Source organism: Canis lupus, chromosome 24 (genome assembly GCF_048164855.1).
Source record: "Canis lupus baileyi chromosome 24, mCanLup2.hap1, whole genome shotgun sequence".
In the NCBI taxonomy this organism is placed as follows: Eukaryota; Metazoa; Chordata; class Mammalia; order Carnivora; family Canidae; genus Canis; species Canis lupus.
The window spans coordinates 12916798-12932515 of record NC_132861.1 but is presented as its reverse complement, the minus strand read 5'-3'; the positions used below and the strand labels follow the sequence as shown (position 1 = coordinate 12932515).

The 15718-nt window shown below is 39.3% G+C and overlaps 1 protein-coding gene and 1 pseudogene across 5 annotated transcripts in view; one reads left to right on the top strand and one right to left on the bottom strand.

Annotated features, from left to right (window-relative positions):
• The window catches only part of FLT1 (fms related receptor tyrosine kinase 1), a 178921-nt gene that overhangs the window by 153252 nt on the left and 9951 nt on the right, over nt 1-15718 (bottom strand). The gene's annotated exons all lie outside the window — the stretch shown is intronic.
• On the top strand, nt 10980-15283 carry LOC140616548 (large ribosomal subunit protein uL23-like; annotated as a pseudogene).

Sequence of the window (15718 nt, the reverse complement as noted above, 5' to 3'; positions counted from 1 at the left end):
CATCAATGAATTTTGCACTCAGAATGAGGAAGCTAGATTAAAGAAGTTGATTAAACAAAGGAAAAGAGAAGTAGAAAGAAAACTATTTCCAAGGAACTGGATGCTCTGAGCATACCATCATTCTTCAGTTAATAGGAAACTGGAATCTCATAAAGATTAACGGAGGTGCCAAGACTACAGTTCAACAGGAAAACTAATAGGGGAAAAAGGAAAGTGAAATAATTATTCCTCAAATGCTCTCAAGTCACATTAGGCCTTAAAACACTTATTTAAGGCAATTTAATGTCCACATACCCATTTGAGAAACAAAGATCTGACTTAACAACATTTTTTTAGTATCTACTGTAGGTCAGCACTTTCTCCATTTCAGTAGAGACACTTTCTCCATTTCAGTAGAGATATAAATATGTACATATCCATATACATTGTCACGCATGTGAAAATCAGTTTGCTATCCTAGCAAGTAGCTCAGAGTCACATTGCCCAATTAGAAGCGAATCCACAGGATACTTTATTTCCAAGGGTGGAGTGCTAGCATTTAACAGGGATTCTCCCCTTGTAAAGCTCAGATGGGGATCAGAACTTTCCACTGTTTGCCACGGTGGTCTAAAAGTCTAGTTTAAACAAATTATTGTCCCCTTGGTGAATTAGGTGGTCTGTGAACTACTGTTTTCATCAAAGTCCACTACAATATACAGCAGTCTCCCCTTATCTGCAGGGAGACATCCCAAGATGCCCCAGGGGATGCCTTAAACCACAACAGTACCAAAGCTGACATACATAGGTTTGTTCCTATACGTACACACCTATGATAGTTTAACTTATAAAGTTGGCAGAGCAAGAGATTAACAACAATAAGTGATAATAAAATAGACGAATTGTAACATTATACTGTAATAAAAGTTATATGAATAAGGTCTCTTTCTCTCAAAATATCTTAGTGTACTCGCCCTTCTCCTCATGATGATATGAGATGATAAAATATCTATGTGATGACATGAGGTGAGCGGGGATTTCATGGGCACTGTGACGGAGCATTAGGCTATTAATGACCTTCTGACCTTATGTTGGGAGGATCGCTGCTTCCAGGCCACAGCTGACAGCCTGGGATTGAAACCGTGGAAAGCAAACCCCCACATATGGGGAGGACTATTGCAATCATGAGAGGCAAGGAGATGTCCTGCTGTCAGGAAAATTATTATTTAAATAGCAAAACAAAAAGCAATGCAGACCATGGACATAGGCTTTATCACATGCTTCTTTATGAGAATTTGTTATCAAGGGGCACCTGGGTGGCTCAGTGGTTGAGCATCTGCCTTTGGCTCAGGTCATGATCCCAGAGTCCTGGAATCGAGTCCTGCATGGGGCTCCCTACAGGAAGCCTGCTTCTCCCTCTGCCTGTGTCTCTGCCTGTCTGTGTCTGTCACCAATCTATAAATAAAATCTTAAAAAAAGAAAAAAGAAAGAAAAAAGAATTCAGTATCAAGCACAGTGGTGTAATATCACTAAAAAACTAGTATGTGTACATGGATTTAGGTGAGCACCAAAATTGGTATTATTCCCGTCTATTTTCTTTAGTGTTTGTCTGTTCCATATTGTAGATAGGTAGAAAGAGAAGAGAACTTCATGACTCTCTGACAAAAATCCTTTCCTTCCCCACACACCAAACATCTACTTGAAAGCACATACGCGGGATCCCTGGGTGGCACAGCGGTCTGGCGCCTGCCTTTGGCCCAGGGCGTGATCCTGGAGACCCAGGATCGAATCCCACATCGGGCTCCCGGTGCATGGAGCCTGCTTCTCCCTCTGCCTGTGTCTCTGCCTCTCTCTCTCTCTCTGTATCTGTCATAAATAAATAAAATATTAAAAAGAAAAAAAAAAAAAAAAGGAAAGCACATACACAATGCGGACTGTCCTAAGACACGATTCTCCACTCCACCCTCATTTCATTAGACAAAATGGAGTGTTTTCTTTGACTTCAGTGGGGAGAGTGAGTACAAGTCCAAGTATGGCTTTATTTCACAATCAAAGCCAAAACCCAAATGATTGAGGCTGGTTCTTCAAAGCTACTCTGCTGGATACAAATAGAGCAAACTCCTGCCATAGGTCATTATGAATCCAACAGCCTTGCCCATCATTTTAAAACTAAGAGAAGACTCTTAGATAAAGTCAGACTTGAAGTGTCATTAGAAAACTGTGATTTTTACTGATCTAAGTAAAAACAGTGTCTTATTATTTGAATACAACTTCAAGACAAACCCCCTAGCTCCTCCTCCTTCCAAATGCCACTCCTTCTTTCACCTCAACCATACTAAAAGCAAAGGGTTATTCCCTGTAAGAAAGGGCCCTTATCCAAATATAAATCATGAAATATCTACATTTTTCCCTTTCTGATTTAGTCAGTAATCTCCCCAGTTCGGCTCCTGACTAGATCTGTTGTGGCCATGGGTATGCACTTAGGCCTCAGATTATTCATCTGCCAACAGAAGGGGATGGCCTTAGATTTTTAGCTTTCCTTCTAGCCTAAAAATTCTATGATCCTGAGATTCCAGTAACTGATACCAACATACCAGTTGGAAATCACGTCAAAAAAGTAATTATGACTAATAAAAAGATAACCCAATTTTTAAAAATGGACAAAGGATCTGAAGAGATCTTCTTCCAAAGAAGATTTATAAATGGCCAATAAGCACATGAACAGATGCTGCAAAAATGCGGGAAAATGCCAATCGAAACCACAGTGAGATACCACTTCATACTTCCTAGGTTAGATTAAATTAAAAAGACAGACAATGACAAGTGCCGGTGAGGATGTGGAGAAATTGGAGCCCTCACATAATGCTGGTCAGATTGCAAAGTGGTACGATCACTTTGGAAAACAGTAGGGCAGTTCCTCAAATGGTTAAACACAGTTTAAACATACAACCTAGCAATTCTACTCCTAGATATCTATCCAAGAGAACTAAAAACATCTGTCCACATAAGAACCGGTGAACAAATATGTGTCTATTGCAGCATTATTCATAACAGTTCAAAAGTAGAAACAACCCTAATAATGTCTATCAATGACAAATGGATAAACAAAATATAGTATATCTGTACAATGGAATATTACTCAGCAATAAAAAAGAATGAGGTACATATGCATGCTACTACATAGATGACCCTTGAAAATATGCTGGTGCATGCAGAGAAGACTTTGAGGACACAGGGAGAAGGGAGCTATGTATAAGATATGCAGAGAGGCCTTCAAAGAAATTAAACCCGCTGACACTTTAAAGTTGGACTTCCAGCTTCCAGATTGTGAGAAAAGAAATTTCTCTTAGGAGCCCCAAACAAAAACACCATGCTAAGTAAAAGCAGCTTGTTACAAAAGGCCACATGGTATACGATTCCATTTATATGAAATGTCTAATGCAGGCAATTCACAGAAACAGCAAGTGCATTAGTGGTGGGGAGGGACTGGGGGAAGAGGGAGAAGAGGAGTGATCAACAGTGGGTATGAGGTTTCTTCCTAGGGTAGTGAAAATGTTCTAAAATGAGAGAGCGGTTGAACGGTTGCCCAACTCTGAATACATTTAAAAAACACTGAATTATGCAATTAAAAATGGCGAGTTCTGGGATCCCTGGGTGGCGCAGCGGTTTGGCGCCTGCCTTTGGCCCAGGGCGCGATCCTGGAGATCCGGGATCGAATCCCACATCAGGCTCCCGGTGCATGGAGCCTGCTTCTCCCTCTGCCTGTGTCTCTGCCTCTCTCTCTCTCACTGTGTGCCTATCATGAATAAAAAAAAAAAAAAAAAAAATATTAAAAAAAAATTATTATTAAAAAAAATAATAATAAAAAAAATAAAAATGGCGAGTTCTATGGTATATGAATTTTACCTTAATGAAACCATTAAAAAAGAAAAACTTACGACTAATCACAAAGATAAATTGAAGACACAGAATATGGAGCTATTTTGAACTTAGCTGCCACACATGACCCAATTGGTATTAGATGTCATACTAGTTCTTTTTCCAGCTTAAAGCTGTAGAAGGCTGATTTTGGAGAAATCATTTTTCTTTCATGCTCGATAACATTGATTTTTAAGTTTTGCAGGCATTTTGCAAAAAACCTCATGGTTTCTCCAAATTACAACCTTTGAAATTTACTTTGATGTTAATTTTAAGTCACTTCTAATGGCGTATTTTGAATTTTAACTATTTAAGTTAGAATTTTAGCAAACTGAATCACATTGAAAATTATCCCACTACAACTCTCCAAAGAAACCTATTGGTGCTTCCTTTTATACAAAAATTCACTTCTGATTTATTTTCTTAATACAAAGCTTTGTATATTAGATTTATTTCAAATGAGATGCATCTGTCTTTGATTTTGCATACCATGTTTTCAATAGTACATAATCCTACATGATAAATGATCTCTTTATTTAAGTCCCCAAGTATCCTGTTTCCAAAATTTGATGTTAAGACCATGAGCCTTTACCAAGGTTTTGTGAGGTTAATTAAACATAATTCATAATAAAAGAAGATATTCTTTCTCCAAGATGTAAGTTATTAAAAGCTTAAGTCTCACAGACTAAATTTTATAGAATCTTTCTGGTTGGCGGCAAGGCTGAGAGAAAGGTTAAGAATACAATGGCAGGTGAACCAAACTTCTAGAAACTACCACAATTTTGTTTGGGATGTTAATTTCTACAGGGTTCCAGTGCTTAATAAAAGCTAAATCTTGGTCTCAGCCTCTGTGTAGTGCCTCTATGAAAGCATTTTTCAGGTAATATGAAGTGTATATAACCTTATACTCTTATAACCTTATAACCGAATGCACTATTAGAATGGCTGTCTTAAATGAAGACCACACCACTAGCTAAGCTGACAGTGCACATGTTGACAGAGGGCATTATAATATGCATGTTGCGCTCTCTCATTTTTAGCATGATGGAAAAAGACTGAAGGGTTCATATTCCATCTACCAACAGACCACATCGAAATAGGAAAGCCACAGGGATTTGTATTGCAGCAGAGCTTGAGTCTCATGATTAGGCATGATATTTGTTTTCAAAATATTATTTTTCCCCAAAAAACAATTGCCATTGAGTCAAGGAAAACCCTAAAGAAAAAAGGATTTTAACTTATAGACAGGCATGTGTCCATACCAATCTACTTGGACGCACACTTTTCTCTGCATATACATCAACTTTGAGGTGTGGGGGAAGCGGTTCAGAAGTGAAAGATGTTTGGGGGTTGTTTGAATTGTATTCTCCATTGCTCTAGGCATAAGGAAAGCTCTTTTTAGCTGGAATTTGGAAATAGATGCGTATTTGGCAAGAGCATGAAACTGTGATTTACTGATGACTAATCCCTTATGTTGATAAGATTATCCGCAACTTTTGAATGGGCAAATACCGGCTATTTTAGGTTAGGGTAATTGTATTATTGTTCTTCAGAATCCACAAAGGACTGGATGCTGAAGTAGCTACAGCAGCCATACATTTAAGCTATAGAAAGTTGCTAATCCCAGGAACTTGCTATTGTCCTTTACATCTTTACCTGATGTTAAACTCACTCTTTCACCACACAGACCCTCAAAAAAAATTCACTAGCTTCTTGCTTTAGAGTTTTTGCTATTCAAAGTAATCCCCAAATCATTAGATTTGAAATGCCAAGCGTCTCATCTCCATGTTTTAATAGAAAATTTAAGATAGTCATTTACATAGCATTTATGTCTTGAATTCAAGTGTAAAAAAACAAGTGAAGAAATTATGTAAATGTTTAATTTCAGTAGTCAACGTTGGCTATAGACATATTCATTTGAATAATTCTTCTATAGTGTGTTTTAAAGCTGTCTTACAACTCATATTTTAATTGTCAGTTGACAAAATCCATAAATAGCTCTTGCAGTGCAAGGCATAAAGGACACCATGCTATTAGCAAATGATGTGGCCAATGTCTAAAATAATCAGAACTTGGACAGTCTATCCAACCTATCCATGCATGAGTTATTGGCTTTACTCATTTTTCCTTTATGAAAGTCATTTAGAAGAGAAAATTCTGTGTAGTTTAAGATGCTTACCAAAGTACTCTGAAAAACTTCAACATCCCTACAATTGGTGTTTATGAGGGGCACATCTTCAGTGTACTTCTCTAGCTTTTTACTTGACACTGGCTTCTTGGACGGTCATGCTTTAACAGGGCGCCTTCATTTATCATTAGGCCTGTCACTGGGCTACCATCAGGAGCCTACCCTCCCAATGACCTGTACCCATGCACAGCTCCTTTTCATGTGACATCAGAGTTAATTAAGGTTGGTTAGTGAGAAATCTCCTGCCGACCAAGGAGGTACCTTTTTCCCAAAAATGCTCCACTCCCACACCACTGTTCTCTTATTGAATGAGTTCAAAAACCACCTCCACAGAGCTGTCTAACGACATGTCATTTCAATTTATCATAGGATGTCATGGAAGTTATCTGAGCTGCCTGGAGCAAGGGTCAAGATCTGGTTGACAGGGCACGAGACATGGCTCGTAAAGTATTTAGTGAAGTCTGGCAGGCCTTCAACTGGTTATGCAAAGGGAGAGGAAAAGAACAATGTTCACACCCTAAAAAGGCATAGAGGAAGATTTTGTCTGTTAGGTAGTGCTTCTCTATCAGTAGCAGGAAACGCATTACATTTGGAGTACATCCCCGCTGGCCTCTATTCTTCCCCCGTGTTGCTGTTCAGGGGACTGTGGGCAAACTGGCCTGATGCCACCTCATATAGAATAGATCATAATTACCAACTGTTCATAATTCAACTGTTCATGTTGAATCACAAGTCATTTCAGGCCAGAATGTATTAAATTTCAGGCTATGAACACCTGAAATTCAGAATGTATTAAATTTCTGGTTCTGAACACCTGAAAAGGGATTGCTCAGTAGAGGTGCCGTTTCAATGAAAATACATGCAGTATATGTAGGATTAAATACACAACACTTAGTTTAATAGAAGTAACTGTTTTGTTAATCTTTCAGCACTTGGTGCATCCTCTCCAGAATCACAGTGCTCTAACACAATGCAGTAGGGTCAGAGACAGAATGTTTACAGGCAAGAGAGCACTTGCATGGAGCTGCATTGTTAAGAATGGTAGTAGCATTAATAAAATGCTTGAAGTGCCTTAGCATCAATCTTATAATCTCTAATATCTTCTTTACAAATCCAAGTTTCAGTTCTGCCAAAGGTATCTCCATATTATTATTATTTTTTAGATTTTATTTATTTATTCATGAGAGGCAGAGACACAGGCAGAGGGAGAAGCAGGCTCCCCGCAGGGAGCCTCATGCGGGACTCAATCTCAGGACCTCAGGATCATGACCTGAGTCTAAGACAAAAGCTCAACCACCCAGGTGCCCCTCCATATTATTTTTAAATAAACAATTATTCCTGAAACTAACATAACATTGTATGTCAATACATGTATCCTTCAATAAAAAATATTTAATGGTTAAAGCTTTTATACACATGCAAACAATTATCAGCCTGGAAGTATAGTATAGTTAAAAAAAAAAAAAAAGTGCAACCCACAATTTAAAACCTGAAGTTTTCCCCATTCTGCATTACATCAGGATTACAGTTTGATCTACTACCAAGTATTTTATCAAATGCTCTGTGTCCATTACTGCTCAAGGCCAAGGGGCCAGTCATCTATTGGAGACGATGGGAGCAGGTACCCGAATTTCATGGACAAGTTACTTACATAGAACCCTGTGGGTTCCATCAGGAAGGAAAGCATCCCAAAGTAGATGTGGAAACATTTCATCAATTCAATATAGGAACTTACCATAGAATGGTAAAACAGAACAGGAATTGGAACTTTTAAATTTTAGTGTAGCCACTGCCTACAATCTGTTATGTCACACAATTAATCTGAGATTCACACAGTTCTTTCCAGGAAAAAAAAAAAAAATGAGTATATCATGGACTTGTATGTTGTGAGGTTATTAAGTAACCATAAAAATGCACTGTGCTGAGGTTTTAATTTTGAATCCAAAATACTACCTTAAAATATATGTGTAATAAAACGAGGAAGGCTAGCTAGCAAGGAGGCAGACAGGCAAGAGTGCATGTTAACCCTATCTATCCAGCAAGGAAAAGCCAAAAACATTACTACAGCTAATCCATGTTTGGTCTCTTTATATATTCTTCAACTTTATAATCTATTACAAATAATGACAAAATACCATTTGGTTTGTGTATAAAAACCGGAAAAACAAAATAAGGTTGGCAGGCAGAGTGTGATAAGATTCCCACATTAATTGTAGGCTCACACTGATCCAGTTTATGAAGCTGAAACTACATAGAGAACTTTTTTCTGGAGTCCTTTAAACGGTCTATAAAGATGGTGCTTTATAAATTCCCTCCCTAAGAGGCAAGTTGAGAGATCTCCGCCTTTGTAACCAATTATGTATACAAACCCTCTGACCTCTGAAGATTTAAATGGCCAAGTGTGTGCGATTAAGTTATCCATCATTGGGGAATTGACTTTTTGAAAGCCATGTTAGCATACTTTCTAAGGCTCATTAAAACACTATTCTTGACCATTGTGTTTCTGTTGTCAAAATCAGTTTCCTTCTAAATTAAACAATTTGAAATACAATTGCTTTTCATTACACATATTTTGGAGACTAATCCCGCTTAAACAATGGGATGGGTATGTTACTGAACTGTTCTTTTTAATTCTGGCTTCCTTTAATTTTCATGATTTCTTAAGACTTGCTTAATTTACATGGTAAATATTTGTAATCTTCCTAAGGTTTCACAAACTTTAAAAAAAAAAATCTTGGGACGCCTGGGTGGCTCAGTGGTTGAGCGTCTGCCTTCTGCTCAGGGTGTGATCCTGGTCCCGGGATTGAGTCCCACATCGGGCTGCCTGCATGGAGCCTGCTTCTCCCTCTGCCTGTGTCTCTGCCTCTCTCTGTAGGTCTCTCATGAATAAATAGATAAAATAAAATCTTAAAAAAAAAAATCTTATCTCAGATGGAACTAATAATGTTCTACAAGTTTTGCTGAAAGCCAAGCCTCTGGAAGAGAAAGTAAGCCACTAAAAAGCAGTACGGTTCCAGCAGAAGTATCTCAATTTTTAAAGAAATAATTTACTGAATGGTTTTCACTCACTTCAGTGTATGATAGCAAGGTCTTCCTTACAAATATTTGTTAAGACTTTAAATTCATTTATACTCCAAACCGAGGGAATATTCTCAGGGCATTTTTACTCATACACTCTCATTAACCTATCTGAAATTTTATTTCTAGAATTAGTGGTTTTGATATCATCCGAGATATCACAACTCTGATGGAAGAACAAATGAAACAAAACACCAATTTTTGCTCCCAGTTGGCCATCCACCTAATGGGCTTTAAAATATCCTATGTACCAACCAACTCTAGAGGATAAGCCCAAAATCAGTAAGCAGAAGTTACATAACACCAGAAGGAAGAACTCTATAGAGAGGCAAGAAAGTCTCCAGTTCTGGATCTGTCCCTACAAAGTTAAGGCATCAACTCCCCGAGATGAGACTGATGAACAGGGTTAAGGGTTGGACTCCCAAACACGATCCTAAGAGTCTGGGAACTTATTCCCCTCATTTATCTATCCTTCTTATCTCTCTTTTACTGCCAGCCAACCCTGGTTTTTTTCCTACTACATTCCCCATATGACCCCTTTCTCTCACCCCTCACCTTGTAGATTTCTCTGATGTTTCACCTTAGCATTTATTCCTCCACATAATATTTTCAACATATACTAAGAGAAGGATACAATCATAAACAAGACAAACAAGATCGCTTTCTTTAAAGTGCTTATAATTTAGGCTGAACAGCTAAAGAAACAAGGAAATATGGATATATATAGATTTTATACTTACAAATTACTTTATATGCAAACATAAAATTACATCTGTGCGTTTTCATAGCAAAGTACCAGATGTGGGGACACTAGCCCAGCCCAGGAAGTGAGGGACATTCTCATACAAGAATAGTGTTGAAGGAAGACCCAAAGACTGAGCGTATGTTTGGTAAAGGAAATATTTGGTTCTCTTCCTCTCTCCCTCCAAGATTTACAAATCTTCAAACCCTCTCAAGCTTCATCTTTACTTTTAGGCAACTGTTATTCCTTTATCAACTACCCTTAATTCTCTTATCTGTACAATTCTGCTTTCCTTGAGGGGAGAAAAGCCCTACTATCTTCTTCCAATGCCCTGGTTTGCATATTTTTTTTTAATGTAGGATTTATCTCACTTTACTTGCCACTAGAATAAAAGCCACAAAGGAACATTCTCTAGATGATCTGCCCAGGTCATGCTGTGCTTTTGGAAATTGTGGAAGAAGTCTCAGATGGAGGTGAAGCAATGAGAGGAATTAAAAAAAAAAAAAAAAAAAAAGAGCTTTCATTTGCATGATTACATCAGGACTTAACTTGTCCCTCCTCTTAACCTGTTTTGTCTTCCTAGCTTACCCTGGGGACGGTCCAGAGCCAAGAGGAAATAGTTTCCAACCCAAAAGTCCTTCTCTAAGATAGCAAAAAAAAACAATAGCAGGAGCAGTAACATCACCTAGTATCTTTAGGGTAAATTGGCGCACCTAAAAATTAAGGTTTCCAATCAACTGTCTTTCTTCTGTGCAGTTTGGGAACCTTGACCAGCTAAGAATTTCCCAGCAGGAGGGCTCATCTAAAGAAAGTATCTCTTGGGAACGATTTCTCTAGTGGCTGGGCAGCTTAAATCCTCATTTTGAATCCTAAGTCTAGATTCAATTCAGGAGAACATGATTAGCTCAGACAAAGACAAGAAAGGGGTCACTAGAATCAGAGGATGGCCCTCAAGGAAGGAACACAACATTACAGATGTGCTGGGAGGTGGACTACCAGCTCTTGGGCATATTTCCATCAACCTCCTCCACCCACACTTCCATATAAGGTAATTAGAAAGTGAACCAATGTGGAACCATGACTTCTACAAGTGAGATCCAGAGGAATGGCTATGATACGTTACAGTCAGTTCAACCAGCACTTATTGAGAGATTACTGTGTACCAGGTACTGTACTGGATTCAGAGCTGGGAAGATGAATCAGAAACAAGTACTTCCTTTTGAAGGGCTCTCAGCCCTGAGTAGCCTGTTAGGTCATGAGTCACCTACAAGTAGATTAGGTGAATACCAAGAAATGTAGAAGATTATCTAAGTCAACAAACAGAGATCACCTCATAACTATGTATACCTTGTTTTCAAAGGACATATTTTTGAGCATAGGGAGTCATAAATTCTTCTCTACACTTAAGTGATTCACTTCAGTAAAATTCAGTTAACTTCACAAAATAAAACAGTCAACGGCAAACATATAGTACAACGAACACAACTATGCTTACATCTTGAAATAAAAAAACGGGTTAATTGATGAATATTCTTGAGCACCTTGTAAGTGACTTGTTAAAATATTCAAAATAACATAGTCTTCAAAAAAAATAGTCTACACATGCCTGAATTCCATGGAAAGTTGCACATAGACCTAGTAGGATTACTGGTTATGAAACAGGCATCAGGAGAATCAAATTTGATATGATCCATGCTTTTCCTTATGAAATCACACCAGAAAGCATACCATTCCAGAACATTCTAAGAAAATATAATCCTTAAAAGAAATTTCCAAGCAAGTTTGTCTTTAACATTCTCCCAAAATGGTGAGTGAATTATTCCAGAAAGGCAATCCCATGCCCATCTGCTTGGACTCAAAGTCCAAAACAACTCTATCTCAACATTTTAGAATTTCACTGCCCCTAAAAAGAGGTATTCAGATATAGAATTATTAAGTTCAATGTCAGTTGAGACAGGCTAAGGTGAGAGAGAAATTCCTGTGTTAGTTTCCCGAATTTCCCATTTGCCTTCCAAGTGACTCTGTGTGACAAATATTTTGCATAGGCTACTTCTCATTCAGCAGTTTTGAGAACAGAATGGGGTGGGGAAGCGTGTGGTAAAATCGTTGCTAATTTGAACATCAATGATGTGTGTCAAATATTCTCCAACCCTCCAGCAGTTATAGGTACACAAGATCCATTCTAGGACAATACAATCGCTCAATTCTCATGTAATTCTTTTTTTTTTTTTTTTTTTTTTTGGTCCAGTTCTAGCAGAATTCTCAATGGAAAAGATTTTGAAGCTATAAACATTTCCAAAAAACTGAGAACAAAAATCTGATCCAGCAGGAGACATTATGTGGAAAAAGAGAGCTAAACAGTGTTTCCCAAAAAGAAAACAATACCATTAATCATAGGTGCAATGCCTTAACAAGAGTTTACACTGCCTTTTCAAATTGTTTGCTATCTCCTTAATACAGCTCTGCCTTTCTGCTCTGTTTACATCTACTTTCAGTTGCTCTAATGCCAACTTAGAAAAAGAAAACAATAATTAAAAAAAAAAATCAAACAGTATATATATCACCAGTCCTTATAATTTTCATCTAAGACATGTACCCGTTGGACCACATTTCCACTGTTTGGTGGCAGGACAGGGTTTTTCTCAGATTTGGATGAACACAGCCATATTCTGGTATTAAAAAGTGCCCCTCTCCAATTAATTGATCAAGGAAGAAGTAAAACACTCTTCCTCTTTCTCGACTTCTTGCAGATTTGAATATCTGAAAGGAATGATCTAGTGGGGGAGGAGAGATCCAAGACACAACAGGGCTCGAAAGAAATGCTTCCATTTTTGATAAATGTTATGAGGACTGTTAATCAACAAGGTAAATCATCTGGAGATATAATGTGCAACAGGATGACTATAATTAACCCTGCTTGTATAGTATATTTGAAAATTTCTTTGATGAAAGAAACAAAGAAAGAAAAAAGAAATGAAAGCATGTGTTGTGTCCATCCTACACTGAAAAGTAACTCCCTCTAGGAGAATGCTCTCAGACAGTTGTGTTTTTCTCACAAACATAAGCTCTTCGTTCTAAACCCCAGAAGCCAAACTCTGGTTTTCCTTAATTCCTAGATTTTGTCATTCAAGATATGTTGGGTACATGTTGGTGGAAAGAGTACCAATTTCAAAATCAGAATGACCTGTTTTGAATCCTGGGCTAGACACTCCTAAGTGTGTAATCCTCAGTAAACCACACGGTTTCTCTGAGCCTCGGGGTTTCAATCTGTATTAAACAAAGTTAAAAGTGTGCACATTGGGTAGTTATGAAGAAGTTCATTTGAGCTACCATGTACAGAGCCTGTGCTTAGGAAGGGCTCAGTACATGCATCCTCCCCCTCCCCCAATATGCATGGCATCTGCTCTGGGGGTCAAATACACACTAGGGTCCTTCCCTATACTCCAGTCTCATTAAGAAAAAGTTCTGAGTCTTTGAGGTTTCTGGGATCTAAAAGGTACACAGAGAACGTGTACTCAATTTGATTGATTCCTAGGAAGCAATCTGGCAGAGGGCAGCCCTGGCTTCTTCACAGGATCTCACTGATGATGAGAACTTTTCCAGGATCAAAGTGCTGGTTTGGCTTATCCATCCTTTTATGTAATCTGACCTCATGTGAAGCCACATAGAGGAGAGCAGTTTGAAAGCCCATATAAAATCATATTCTTAAGAAATAAACAAAAAGGCGCTCCTGGGTGGTATAGTCGGTCAAGCGTCTGACTCTCAGTTTTGGCTCAGGTCGTGATCTCAGGGTCATGAGATTCAGCCTGGTGCCAGGCTCCCTGCTCAGTGCACAGTCTGCTTGAGTTTCTCTCTCCTTCTTCCTCTCCCCCTCCCCACCTCTCTCTCTTTTTAAAATAAAATCATCTTTCTAAAAATCAGGTTCTTATGGACTTGAATTGTTCAAGGGGATCCTCTTCTGACTTGAATTTTTTGGGAGGTCCTTGATAAGAAAACCCATGTGATTAAAATCCAGTCTCAATGGAGACTTTACTTGTGTCTCCTGCACGCAACAGTGGAATCTCCCAAGGCCACTTCAGGCTGGAGTAGCAGCGGCGTCTCACATTCTTTGGAGATGGCAAAGCTCCAAGGAGAGATAGTTTTGAAAGAAGGGAAAGACCAACACATTCTCATCGATGTTCTTTTCTTTCTCCCCTTTTCATTTAGACTGTAAGGCATGGTAGGAGGAGGGGAGCTTGGCAGTCACACACATCAGCCTGGGATGATTCCAGCTTTACTTACCACTGCTGTGATCTTAGGGAAAGTATTTAATTTATGTAAGCCTCCGTTTCTTCATATTTGAGAGTACTGTCCCTACCTCTGAGGATTGAGTCAAACTGCATATGTAAGTCAAAGTACCTAACCATCCATAAGGGTCAGTCCACTCCTTTCCCCTTTCCTCAAAGCATTCAGCTTCCTCACATCCTCCAGAGAAGATGCTGCATCAGAGATTTGATGATATAAGTCAAGAGAAGCTGCAGGGCTCCCCACACTCAGTCTGAAGATCAGCTGTGCTTCCTCACTGGTATTATGGTACTCTTAGGAGGCCAGCAGCCCCAACAAGGCATGACACATTAACCATGGCCTCTGTAGCAATCATAAGATTTATGAAACAGAAGCTCTTCCATTGGACCAGTTGTCTCTATCACAGGTAGTGTTTAGAAGGGCCAAAGAATAATTCACAATCATTTTCTTGGCCAAACTCCAGCCTAATATCTAGACCGAAATGAAAAAGGTAACCATGTCAACAGTGGTATGGTAGATTGAAAAACACGGCCACTGTATGGTGCAGCAACCCCCTTCAAGAAAGGAGCCTCTTGATCCCTTTCACGAAGATGGCGAAGGCGGAAGGCAAAGAAGGAAGCCCCTGCCCCTCCCAAAGCCGAAGCCAAAGCAAAGGCTTTGAAAGCTAAGAGAGCGGTGCTGAAAGGCAGCACAGTCACAAGAAAGAGAAGATCCGCACGTCACCTACATTCCCACCACCCAAGACCCTGCGTCTCCGCAGGCAGCCCAGATATCCTCGAGAGCGCGCCCCCGGGAGAGACCAGCTTGATCACTCTGCCATCATCAAGTTCCCCTTAACTACTGAGTCAGCCATGAAGAAAATAGAAGACAACAACACACTTGTGTTCATTGTGGATGTCAAGGCCAACAAGCACCAGATCAAACAGGCTGTGAAGAAGCTCTATGACACTGATGTGGCCAAGGTCAACACCTTGATCAGGCCTGATGGAGAGAAGAAAGCATATGTTCGACTGGCTCCTGACTATGATGCTTTGGATGTTGCCAACAAAATTGGGATCATCTAAACTGAGTCCAGCCGGCTATAAATCTAAATATAAATTTTTCACCATAAAAAAAAAAAAAAAAAAGGAGCCTCTTGGGCAGCCCCGCTGGCGCAGTGGTTTAGCGCCGCCTGCAGCCTAGGGTGTGATCCTGGAGTCCCTGGATCGGTCCCGCGGTGGGCTCTCTGCATGGAGCCTGCTCTCCCTCTGCCTCTCCCGCTGCCTGTGTCTCTGCCTCTCTCTCTGTGTCTCTATGAATAAATAAATAATCTTAAAAAAATAATAAAATTACAGAAAAGGAAGATTTAAAAAAAAAAAAAAAGAAAGGAGCCTCTTCCCCTCCCCCTTTGACTCTAGGTTAGGACCTGTTTTTGCAAACCCAACGGGGCAGAGTGGTCTAGGCAAAGTCCAGACCTCAAAGGGCCTTGAAGCTTCTGCCCCTGCCTCCACATAAAGAAACCTGAGCTATACCAACGAATGGCAAAACTCCGT